Source organism: Sciurus vulgaris (assembly GCF_902686455.1).
Source record: "Sciurus vulgaris genome assembly, chromosome: 6".
Classification (NCBI taxonomy): domain Eukaryota; kingdom Metazoa; phylum Chordata; class Mammalia; order Rodentia; family Sciuridae; genus Sciurus; species Sciurus vulgaris.
Genome location: NC_136466.1, coordinates 7,433,903 through 7,445,078, shown reverse-complemented (window position 1 = coordinate 7,445,078; position 11,176 = coordinate 7,433,903). Strand labels below are relative to the sequence as shown.

Here is an 11,176-nt window from a genome sequence, read left to right as displayed (position 1 = left end):
CCGTTCCAGGTCGCGTCTTGGGAAGAGGCGCCTTGCTTTGCCAGCAGGCTTGTTTGCCCGAGTTGGGCCTGTCTCTGGGGTGGGCCTGATGTGGGACAGCCAGGAATGAGCTCTTTTCACCCAAATAGGCTGTCGAGTCACTGCTGACTGCAGATGCCGAGTGGCTTTGATCAGGATTTCTGCACTGGGCCTCCTGTAACCACCAACACTTCGGCCAGACTGCTTTTCATTAGTTTGTGAGTTCTACGTGGCCGGCTCTGGGTTTTATTTATTTATTTATTTATTTTTTTAAAGTCATTTAGCTGGTAATGGCTTGCACAAAAGAGATGGCTCATTTAGCTCTGCTTCTTGTCCAGCGTTCTGCGGGGAGAGTGGGCCTGTGCGTGGGTGCACGTGGGTCTACTGCATGTTCTCCGGACGCCGCTGCAGTGGACCGTGCTGCCCCACCTGTTTTGCATCCATTCAGAAACCTGCATGGGGTTTTGGTTGTCAGAGTTGGATTGGGTGCTAGGGTTGGAGTTGGCAAGGTAAGAGCTAAACAGGACCAAGCCGCACTCCCAAACCAGCCTCTAACAAGCTGGTGTTTGTTAGAAGACATTTTCATATGACAAATGCTGGAAATTGTAATGACCTTTAATAAAGTGTGTGGGCGATCTATCAAACACAGAACCAGCCAGCCCTCAATATGCACCACTGCGATTCTCTGCACCAAAATGTAGTAATCACAAGAACAAAATCCTGGAGTCTTCTAGGCTGAGCTGGTGGACTAGGTCCAGGTCACTTCCTTGAAGAAAGAGAGCTAAGGGACTTCTGGAAGTGACGTTGAATTTTTCAGATGGCATGTGGATGATTCTAGCAAAGGATGGACCATGAGACCAACTATATGATGTAGATGCTCACAGTGTCTGGGCCTCAATTTCACCAACTATAAATTATAGGAGAGGAGATTATAAATGTGGTCTGGAAACTCCCAATTCTGGATTCTACGCTCCTCTTCTTATTAGAATCTGAAATCACTAATGGAAAGGGTCCTGGCTATGGTGTTGGGCAGCCTGGACTTGGTGCCCATATGCTGAGTCCTAGTAATGTTAAGTACATGGGAATGAAGGGTGTCTTAGTCCACTTGCTATAACAGAATACCTGAGTCTGGTGATTTATCAAGAAAAAAGATTTACTTTGGTTCACAGTTCTGGAGGCTGGGAAGCCCAAGAACATGGACCCGCATCTAAGCGGCTTCTCTTGAGGGCTTTGCAGTTTCAACCCATGGCCAAAAGTGGAAGGGCAAGTGGGTTCACGTGGAAGGTCAGACATGAGGGGGGACCATGCTTTACTCTAAGTGACCACTCAGGTCCCTCGCCAGTGAGAACTCACTCACATGAAGACAGCATTCGTCTCTTCACGAGTGCTCTCCCCTGCCCAGTCACCCCTGCCAGGCCTGCCTCCCTGTGCCGCAGCACAGGATGACCCTCAACGAGGGAGTCTGTGGGAAAGTCTAAAATCAAACTCCGGACGGTGACCCCCGCCAGGCATCTACATCCTGTAGCCTTGCACGGAAAAAGAGCTTGCAGACAGAGTGAACCTCAGTGTCTGAGATGAGGAGGTCATCCCGAATCATTCAAGTGAACCCTGAATCAAGGACAGGTGTTCGCTTGAGAGAGACACGGGGACTCTGGCACAGGCAGAAGAGGGGCCGTGAGGGAAGGTGGCAGGGGTGTGGCCTCTAGCTGGTACTGTGGGCAGCCACCAGAAGCCGAGGAGGCAGGAGCAGCCTGGTGGAGCCTCAGGAGGGGCAGTCCCCGCTGACACTTTGACGTTGGACTGCTGGCCTTCTGCTGTTTAAAGCCACCAAGACATGGTGGTGTGTCACCGTGGCTGCTGGACTCCATCACAGTATTCAGAGAAGGGCCGGGTCTCTCTGAACCGGTTTCCTCCTTGGAAATGATGGACAAATGACCAGGACCTCACCAAGCCACTGATAAGAGGAGCGTCCACAGGAAGAAATGCCGGGCCTGCCTAGTGCTCAGCACAGGGGGCTGAGGGAAGTGACCTCGGTATTCCTGAGATGTGGACGAGCTGGGACGGGTGGCGGTGGGGTGGAGCCACAAGGTGCCCCGGCTTAGGTTTGGTTGAGACTTTATGAGATGGCTCCGGTGACAGCAGAACAGGGTCCAGTTAAGTCTCAAGGGACATAAGGGACACCCAAAACTTGGGCCTTCTCTTCTGGGCTCCCCCTGAGTTTGGGTGATACTATCTGTCACTGAAGATGGGCCTTCTAGACCCGGGGGGCCTTGACATTTCCTACAGCTTCAGGTTAACATTTTTACAAAAGTAAAAACATGTTTTCAAGGTGTTTGGGGCTGCGGAAGGCTGGTTATCGCTCTGTCAGCCTCTGCCCTTCCCAGTCTAACTTAATTATCCGGTGGTCATGTGCAGAGCTGGGGACAGTCGGCCTTCACCCATCTCTTGTCTTGGAATACAGTACCCATCTGGACAAGCCGGAGGCACGGGCTCCTTTTCAGCAGATCCTCCCTGGAAGGGTCAGGGGCGGGAGGGGAGAGGCTGGCCGCAGTGTGCGCTTCTGCTGGTCCTGGAGCCGGCCGAGCTCTGGCTTTGCTGCTAACTCTGTGTCACAGTCTCCTCGGGAGATGGGCTTGGCACGGCCCAGACCTCTTCTGGCTGAGATCGCCTCAGTCCCTCGGGTCTCCAAAGTTTTGGATGAAAGGTACATTTTCTTATGTGTGCCTGCAGTTCCGAAGCCATCCCGTCTCTCATGGGCTGGACTGAACCAAGGGTGCTCACTCTGGTTATTTTGTTCTGACCATCAGTTATTCAAATTTGTGCTTAAGAACATCGGGAAACTTGGAATAGACCCACCATTTGAACCAGCTATACTACTCCTCGGTTTGTACCCAAAGGACTTAAAATCAGCATATTACAGTGACACAGCCACATCAATGTTTATAGCAGTCCAACTCACAATAGCTAAAGTATGGAACCAACCTATTTTCTTTTCAATAGATGAATGGATAAAGAAAATGTGGTACGAATACACAATGGAATATTACTCAGCCTTAAAGAAGACTGAGTTTATGGTATTTGCAGGTAAATAGATGGAATTGAAGAATATCATGCTATGTGAAATAAGCCAATCCCAAAAAAACCAAAAACCAAATGTTTTCTCTGATAAGTGGAAGATGATACATAATGGGAGGTGGGGTGGGGTAAGACTCAAAGAACTTTGGATTATGTGGAAGGAAATGAGTCGGGGAGGGGGCAGGGGGAAAGAAAGGCAGTGGACCGAGACAGACATCATCACCCTATGTACATGTATGATTACACAAACGGTGTGAATCTATATCGAATCTACCTCGTGCACAACCATAGAAAGGAAAAGTTGTAACCCTTTTGTGTACAATGACTCAAAATGCAGTCTGTAAAAAAATAAATAAAAATTAAAAAAAAAGAAAATGGGGGAAATCAACTATTCCATAATAAACTCAAGGATTTTTTAAACCTAAAGTTCTCTTTTAAAACATGGGGAAAGAGACAGGTATGGGAGGGGGCAGGTAGGATGGGTGAAACCTGAGAAGCTCAGAGAGCAGAAGAGGTCCCCCCCCCCCCCCCCCCTGCTCAGCTCGGGAGCGGGGCCTCAGTCTTCCTTTAGGACCTGCGTCCTGCCGCCCTCTGCCCCGGGCCACGCCCCTTCCTGGGCCAGTGTGGACCGCCCTCAGGATTCCACTACCTCCCCACCCCTTGCTCCCGCTCCCGCTCTTTACCCACTTCTGTTTGCGGGCTTGTGTCCCCAGAAGGTCCATGAGCTGCCAGCTTGGTCCCCGGGGTGGTGACATTGAGAGGAAGTGGAACCTGTAAGAGGTGAGGCCTGCTGGTAAGTGGCCAGGTCCCTAGGTGTGCTGTCTTCAAAAGGGATTATCTTGGTTCTCAAGGGACCCGGTTAGTTCCCAGGCAAGGCGTTAGAAAAGAGCAATCCTGACTCCTGAGTCCCCTGGTTCCTGTCTCTCCATGTGATCCCTCCTCCTCACGCACATGCCCGCCAAGATGTCATCTGCCATGCTGTCATGAGCCAAGTGGTCCGGAGACAAGCAGCTGCTGGTGCCAGGAACTTCCAGCACTGAGAGCTAAGTAACCCTCTCTTCTGTATAAAGCACCCACCTTCAGGTATTTCGTCAGAGCAACAGGCCATCGCTCACTACCACAGACCCTGGCAGCAGTATCCTATAAATGTTTCTATTCAGTAAGTTGAGGCTCCAAAGAGTAGCTTGGGTCAGGACAGGGGTGGCGAGGAAGATGAGAGCAGAATATGAGGCCACAGAGCCCTAGAAAACATAAAAGTCCCTAACCCCTGCTTCTGCTGGAGAATTTTTATCTGTGTAATATATCAGGCATTGAAATGAGTGTTTTGAAAATAAAAAAGTTCCCCTGCCAAATAAGTCTGACAATCAATCATTGCAGTAGATAAAGCCTCAGCTCCTTTCCAGCCCTGACAGTCATCAGATTCACACCTGGCCCCATCAGAACAGGTGGGGCACCCCAGGAAAGGTTCATGGTAATTCGTTCTTTGTATTCTCTTCTGATGTTCACTTCCAATTCTCAAGGAATTCCAAGTGAATGATCAAGACTCACTGTATTTTCTTTTCAACCGTCTCCTGAGCTGAGCCTGGGATCTGTGTGCTTCGCGATGCAGAGAAAGTTCCAGAGGCCCCGGTTGGATCCATGCTGATCTGGAGCAGCATCCACATTCAAAGCACTGCCACTGACGGAGCCTCCCCAGCCGTCAGGCAGCCAGGCAATCCTGCCACCCTTCTGTGGTGGGGAAGACGGAAATGCCTGCTCCTAACCCTGGCTTCAGAGTCCTTATAAGGAAAGCTGCTAGCTTTCTTTGGGGAAAGTACCCTTGCTTGTGTTTGTGGGAAGAACTAGGATGCTGACCCCCCAGCTTACTGGCTGGTCCCGGGCTGGAGAGGCGTGCGAGCTTGTGGACCTGGGAAGGGCCGGGACTGGCCTGCACGGGGGAGAAGGAACCTGTTGCTCCAAAGTGGGAGGCAGAGGGGTGAGAGAAGGAGGAGGAGGGGAGCGAGAGCAGCACCCTTCACTGTGGGTGGCCAGCTCTTGGCGCAACTGAGGGGGTGGACAGAGCTGAGAAGGGGATCCCCCTACAGCCCGCGGGCAACCCAGGCGCTTCTGGCCAGTACTGCCTCAGGCCCAGGCAAGTGTGCTGTCTGCTCCAGCCTCTGAACTTCTCCTTATAGGACGCGATGTGTCAAAACCACATGCAGGCAAACGCGCACACGTAACACGGGAACGGGAATGGACTCTCCAGGGGGTTCAGTCTCCGTGGGCCAGAGGCTCAGCATAATCCTACCCTTAAATATCCACATCATCCTAGGCTCAGGCCTGGGAAAGGTCCCTGGACACCTTCTGCCTTAGGTCCTTGAACCAAGGGGCCGAGCTCATGCTGGGGGGTGGGAACACTGAGCTGCTTCAGGGGACAGGACACACGAGCCACCGAGGGCTTGGATCAGAGAGGAGAGGAACGATGTCCCGGCCTTTCTTCTCAGAGTATGAATGCACCATTGCAAACCCTGCCAGTTTCCCAGTTTGGCTACCTCTCTTCAGATTCCAAGCCAGGGCTCAAAATGAATCCACCAACTGGCGCAGAGTCCACCGCAGCTGCACCTGGAGCCCGGGCAGCATTTCGGAATATGAGGCAATTGATTTGCATTCTAATTTGTACACGTGTCGATGGAGATGGAACGAGCACTAAGCAGGGTGTCATTTTGCAGCCAGGTGGACAGGGAAACAGTTTCATTTTAAAGAGAAACAAATGTTTAAGCGTGAAGTTCTTAAGTGTTTCTGATTGTCTATTTTGGAGGTGGGTTTGGGTTTGTTTTTATGTGTCTGTGGTTTTTTATTTTTAAACTTTTGGTGTTAGGAATTGAACCTAGGGCCCCAGGCATGCTAAGCATGTGGCTTTATCCCTGAGCAACACTACAGCCCCCAAACTCTGTTTTTCTTTTTTAGTTGAAGATGGACACGATGCCTTTATTTTATTTACTTATTTTTATTTGGTGCTGAGGATGGAACCCAGTGCCTCACACGTGCTAGGTAAGCGCTCTGCCACTGAGCCACAGCCCCAGCCCCCAAACTGTTTTTAAGGGAAGGAAATTCTGGCACGTGCTACAAAGTGGATGAACCTCGGGGACATTGTATTACGTGAAATTAGGCAATCACAAAAAGATAAATACGGTACATTCCACCCACTCCAGGTACCCAGAGGAGCCAGGTTCATGGCAACAGAAGGTAGAAGGGAGGCTGCCAGGGACTGAAGGGAGGGCGTGGCCGTTGTTCAGTGGGTCAAGTCTCACTTTTGCAGGATGGAAAGCCTTTGGAGACAGAGGGCCCGCAGGACAACACGCTCACTGCCAGTGAACTGCGCGTTTAAAAATGGTTACGAAGGTAGCTTTTATGTGTATATTGCCACTTTTAAATACGTGTTATGATTCAATAAATTATACTTTTAAATCCTGTTTTTAAAAATAATTTTTACTTGTTTTTTATATTAATTATAATTTATATTTTGCCTTTTAATAATAGGTCATTTTGAATGTTTCAGAGAAAAATTCTTCTTAAAAATATATATGGAAAAATAACCTCTTCAGCTTTTTCTATGTATGTTACATTTTCCATAGAACATACTCACATTTTGTAGGTTTTGAATAGAAATACTCTACTGAGCAGTCTGTGCACTTGATTCTTGACTCGTTGACCGTTATACACAGGATAAGCAGCCCTCAGCTGGATTCTTGTCTGGGTCTCCACTACCCACCTGCCTCCCCTGGATGCTCCGGCAGCTCACTGCCAAGGAAGGCTCTCTGGCCATTCTTGCCTCCTGATGAAGCCAGAACGGGGGACAGGCAGTTAGTGTAGAAACAGGGGATGGGGTCAAATCAAGGAAAAGGAGGCCATGAAGCCATCTGCCTCTGGAAGTTGGAGACAGCCCCTGGGAGAATGGAATGCCAGGGATCTCCAGAGCCCATTGATGACCAAATTAACCGGCCCTTGTCAGGGACTGCAGGCAGGGAGCTGCTACTTAGTGCCCCCTGGGCCCTTGCCTGGCTGAATCACTGTGGCCCTCTCCCTGCCCATTGGCCTCTCACTTTATGCATCTCACCTGCAAAACCAGGCCTAGTCACGGGGGAAAGAACTGGAGAGCAAAAAAGACCTTAACCTATCAAAGATGCAGGGTGTGCTCACTTCTTGGGACTCTAGAACATCAGCCATCACCCCCTTCTCCCTCCTGGGAGAAGTCTGTATTATTACCTTTAAATAAAACCTGCTTAATGTGCTTGCCTTGGCGTGTTTCTCTGATGTTATACTTCAACACCTGAGGAAGCAGAACTCGTCACCGGTAAACTAAGAGCCTAACCAAGGCTTGCCCCAAAGCCCAGTTGGAAGATCGCCTCCTCCAGGAAGCCCTCAGTGACTCAGGCAGAATTATATGCCCAGGCTAAACCACTGCCTTGTTGTGTCCAGGCTCCACTGCTCTGCACACCTTGCTACAATGTTCTCTGGACTCTCTTGTGTCCTGCGAGAGACTGCAAGCCCCTGGAAGACAGGTCCAATGCCTTACTCATCTTTTATTCTCAGTCTCAAGCTCAGTATAAATGATCGATAATTGCCTGTTGAAGTAACTGTGTATAATGTATAATTATATTATTATATATGTAACATCTTGTATCACATTATATCATATATGACATTACATGTAATATGTAATTACATGTAATTTATGATCTATAATACATATAAATATATACAGCACGTATAATGTATATAACATATGTTTTAAAATACATATACATATTACATATGTATTTTTGTGTGTGTGGTACTGGGAATTGAACCCGGGGGTACCCTTTTTTAAAACGTTATTCTTTATTTTGAGACAGAGTCTCACTAGGTTGCCCAGGCTGGCCTCAAGCTTACCATCCTCCTGCCTCAGCCTCTCAGGTTGCTGAGATTACAGGTGTGCGCCACCGTGCCTGGCTGTATTTTCTTAACAATGCAGTCACGGTTTCAGATGGAAGGGGCTATGGTGGAAATGAGCTCTCCTAACTACTGCTCTGGGGGAATGCTTCCTAAGCTGTCTCTCGTCACTGCTGGCTACCTGGTCCCAACACCTCTCACTAACTCTCTGCTTTGCTACTGAGGACATGGGGAACAAGCAAGACTCAAGACAGAGGAGCTGAGGGCTCCCCTGAGCCACGCTTGGGGCTGCTCAGCTCCCTGCAGACCCTGCTCCCTGCTCCAGGCCCCCAGCCTGGATGAGGAACAATGAGTCCTCCTCCTGTCCTGTGGGTCAGCAGGCCCAGGTTCTTGCCTGTTGTCCCAACCTAATGATCGATGTTACTTTCACTCTCAAATGTGTCCCAGTTTCACAATGAGCTACCGGCCAGCTACAGTGAGGAAGCTGAAATCAACAGTGGGCTGTGCTGCCTTCTCTATGGGTCATGGGTCACCGTCATGAAGAAAGAAAAGAAGGGGCTGTGCTCCAACCTTCTCAACTCTGAAAGGTGAATGGTTCTCCCTGCCACCCCCCCCCCCCCCAATCAACCTGAGAAAATGAGAGGACTGAGCTTCCAAGTACTTCCTCCTCCCCACCAGTCACCTCCCGCCCTCCGCACTCCCCACCAGGCCGGTGTGAAGTCTGGGAAAGTGGATTCTTAGAAGTTAGGAGAATGGAAGATCTGGAGGCGAGTAGCACCCTGTTCACCTCTAGGTGAACCGAGTGGGGCAGGGAAACAGCCTCTGTTTGCAATCTGCTGACGCACGGCTGTTTAGAACCTTCCAGGGCACAAGCAGCAGATCGCACCAAGTGCATCACCCAGAGCTCACTCCGGGCGCGAGAGGGTCTGCAAACCTCTCTCCAGAGGGTCCCTGCCGTGGTCTCGTCCCACCTCCTCCTTCCGCAAAGGACTCCTCTGCGGCCCAGTGAATGAATGGATGGATGTCTCTTTAAGGGCGAGGAGGCGGAACTCCGGGAAGACACCAATTCCTCCTGCACCTTCACAGGAAAGAAGGAAAGAAGAAAGACAGGCCGAGCGGTAATTGCTCTCTGCCCCCGGGGGCTGGCGGAGCGGCGAGTCTCCCCAACACTCTAAGTAGGCGCCACCGGTTGTGCAAGCGCTGGCCGGCTGGCGGCCTGCCCGGTTCACCTCGGCGGTATCTGCCGGGCTGGCGAGCGCGCGGCGGGAGGGGCGGGCCCGGAGGGCGGGGCCTGCGAAGGGCGGGGCCTACGAAGGGCGGGAGAGGGAACTCGGCCCGGGAGCGCGGTTCCTCCGCAGCGGGAGGCGGGGCCACGCCCCAGGCAGCGCGCCTGCCCCGCCCCCAGCCCAGCGCCGCCTGCGCGGGGCCCCCTGGGGCTCCCACCCGGATGCCCACTCCCACCTCAGGGCGCGTTCCTGCGCTGGGACTTCGGTTTCCTCTTGGGGCACCCCAGAGATGCTGGAGCGGAGACGTCCAACAAAGCCCCCTCCCACCGCCCAGGTGCCAGACCTGACCTGGGCACAGTCAGGTGTGTGTGTGTGTAATCCTCACCAAAACGGGATATAGCTAATTCTATCCCCATTTCGCACAGGGAGAAAACAAAAACAAACAAAAAAGGACAAAGAACATAAAACGTCCTGTCCAGCTTTGCCAGTGAGTAGCAAAGATGGGATTTGACCCAGAAATTTCTGTTTCTTTCCAGAAATGCCCAGGATTTCCCCCCACCCCATGGCCTCTCTTTAACTCTGGATGCACAAACGCCTCCACCAGTGCTCGCTGCCCTATCGGTAGACTGTCCAGTTCTTTCTTCCAAGCCTGGGTACCTGCCTTCCCCTCCCCCACTCGCCACCTGCTTTTCTACCTGTTGACTTCTCAGACACCTTCAAAGTCCAGGGCCAAGGACCTGCTCACTGGCACTTCCCCAACCTCCAAGTTGCAAGTGGTTTCTATTCTCCAGCCTTTTGCACACGTATTTTCAGTGATAGGAGAACTTGTCCCCATACTTGATCTTCTTTGGTATCCGATGAGCATCTTATACAGTAATATTCTCATAGAATTGCGCTGCTGAGTCAGCAGCCTCTCAGTTGCTGGGTCACAGAGGTGCAGATGTACATTCCTTCCTGCCTGCAGTGTGGGATCAGCCATTCACCTGACCATCTCCTTCTCTGCTGAGTGAGCTCCTGGACCAAGGCCTTGTTTGGTCATTTTGGTGTCCCAGCGCCAACAAAGTGCCAGGCACCTGGGGCCTCTTACTAGATGCAGTGGAAAGTAAAGTTGCTTTTAAGTTATTGAGAGAAGAGCCTTATTTCCTCTCCTGTGAAACATTTCTCCATTTTTCCTCCCTTCCTATTCCTAACCCAGACCCAAAAGTGTACTCTGATCTCTCTTTTTTTTTTTTGTACCAGGGATTGATCCCAGGGGCACTTATTCACTGAGCCACATCCCCACCTTGTTTTATTTTTAAATTTAAGACAGGGTCTCACTAAGTTGCTGAGGCTGGCTGTGAACTTGGAATCCTCCTGCATCAGCCTCCCGAGCCACTGGGATTGCAGGCGTGCACCTGGACACCTGGTTTCTGATGTCTTCATGGCCCCCTTCTGCTATCTAACAGAACCCACCAGACAAGACGTGCACACTTACAGGAAATACTTACTGACTCAACTGACTTACTTCGAGAGTATGACTGTTACACCTGTGGTGTCCCTGCAGGCTGTGGTGACCATCCAGAGGGTGAGCGGTGATCATTCATGCATGCACCCACTCATTCACCTGTCAAACACAGGTTGACCTCCCACCATAGCCTGGTGGGGAGCAAATGAAAATGGGCATGATCCAGGCCTCAAGAAATTCAAGTCCAGAACTGAACTCCTTGAGTTTCAGGTGTAATAGAGTTGCAGACAGCTCCAGGACAGCCAGGCCCAGCACATCTCTCTGCCCCACTCAGCCCCGAGCAGGGCCAGAACAGCAGGCTGCACCACCCCTCCCACACGCTGCTCCAAGCCTGGGACTCTCTCATCCCCCCTAAGGAGCAGTCAGGTAGCTGTTTCATTTGGGTCTTCCCAGGGTAACAGCAGGATAATAATCTGGACACTTGGTTGTTCAGTGCTCATCA

General features: G+C 51.0%; 1 long non-coding RNA gene across 1 annotated transcript; it reads left to right on the top strand.

The window, feature by feature from the left end:
• The first annotated feature begins 8,819 nt into the window (after positions 1–8,819).
• Positions 8,820–10,235, top strand: LOC306663514. The gene is made up of 3 exons (XR_013764455.1): positions 8,820–9,122; positions 9,656–9,717; positions 10,119–10,235. It is a non-coding gene; the product is annotated as an uncharacterized lncRNA (long non-coding RNA).
• Positions 10,236–11,176: the final 941 nt, after the last annotated feature.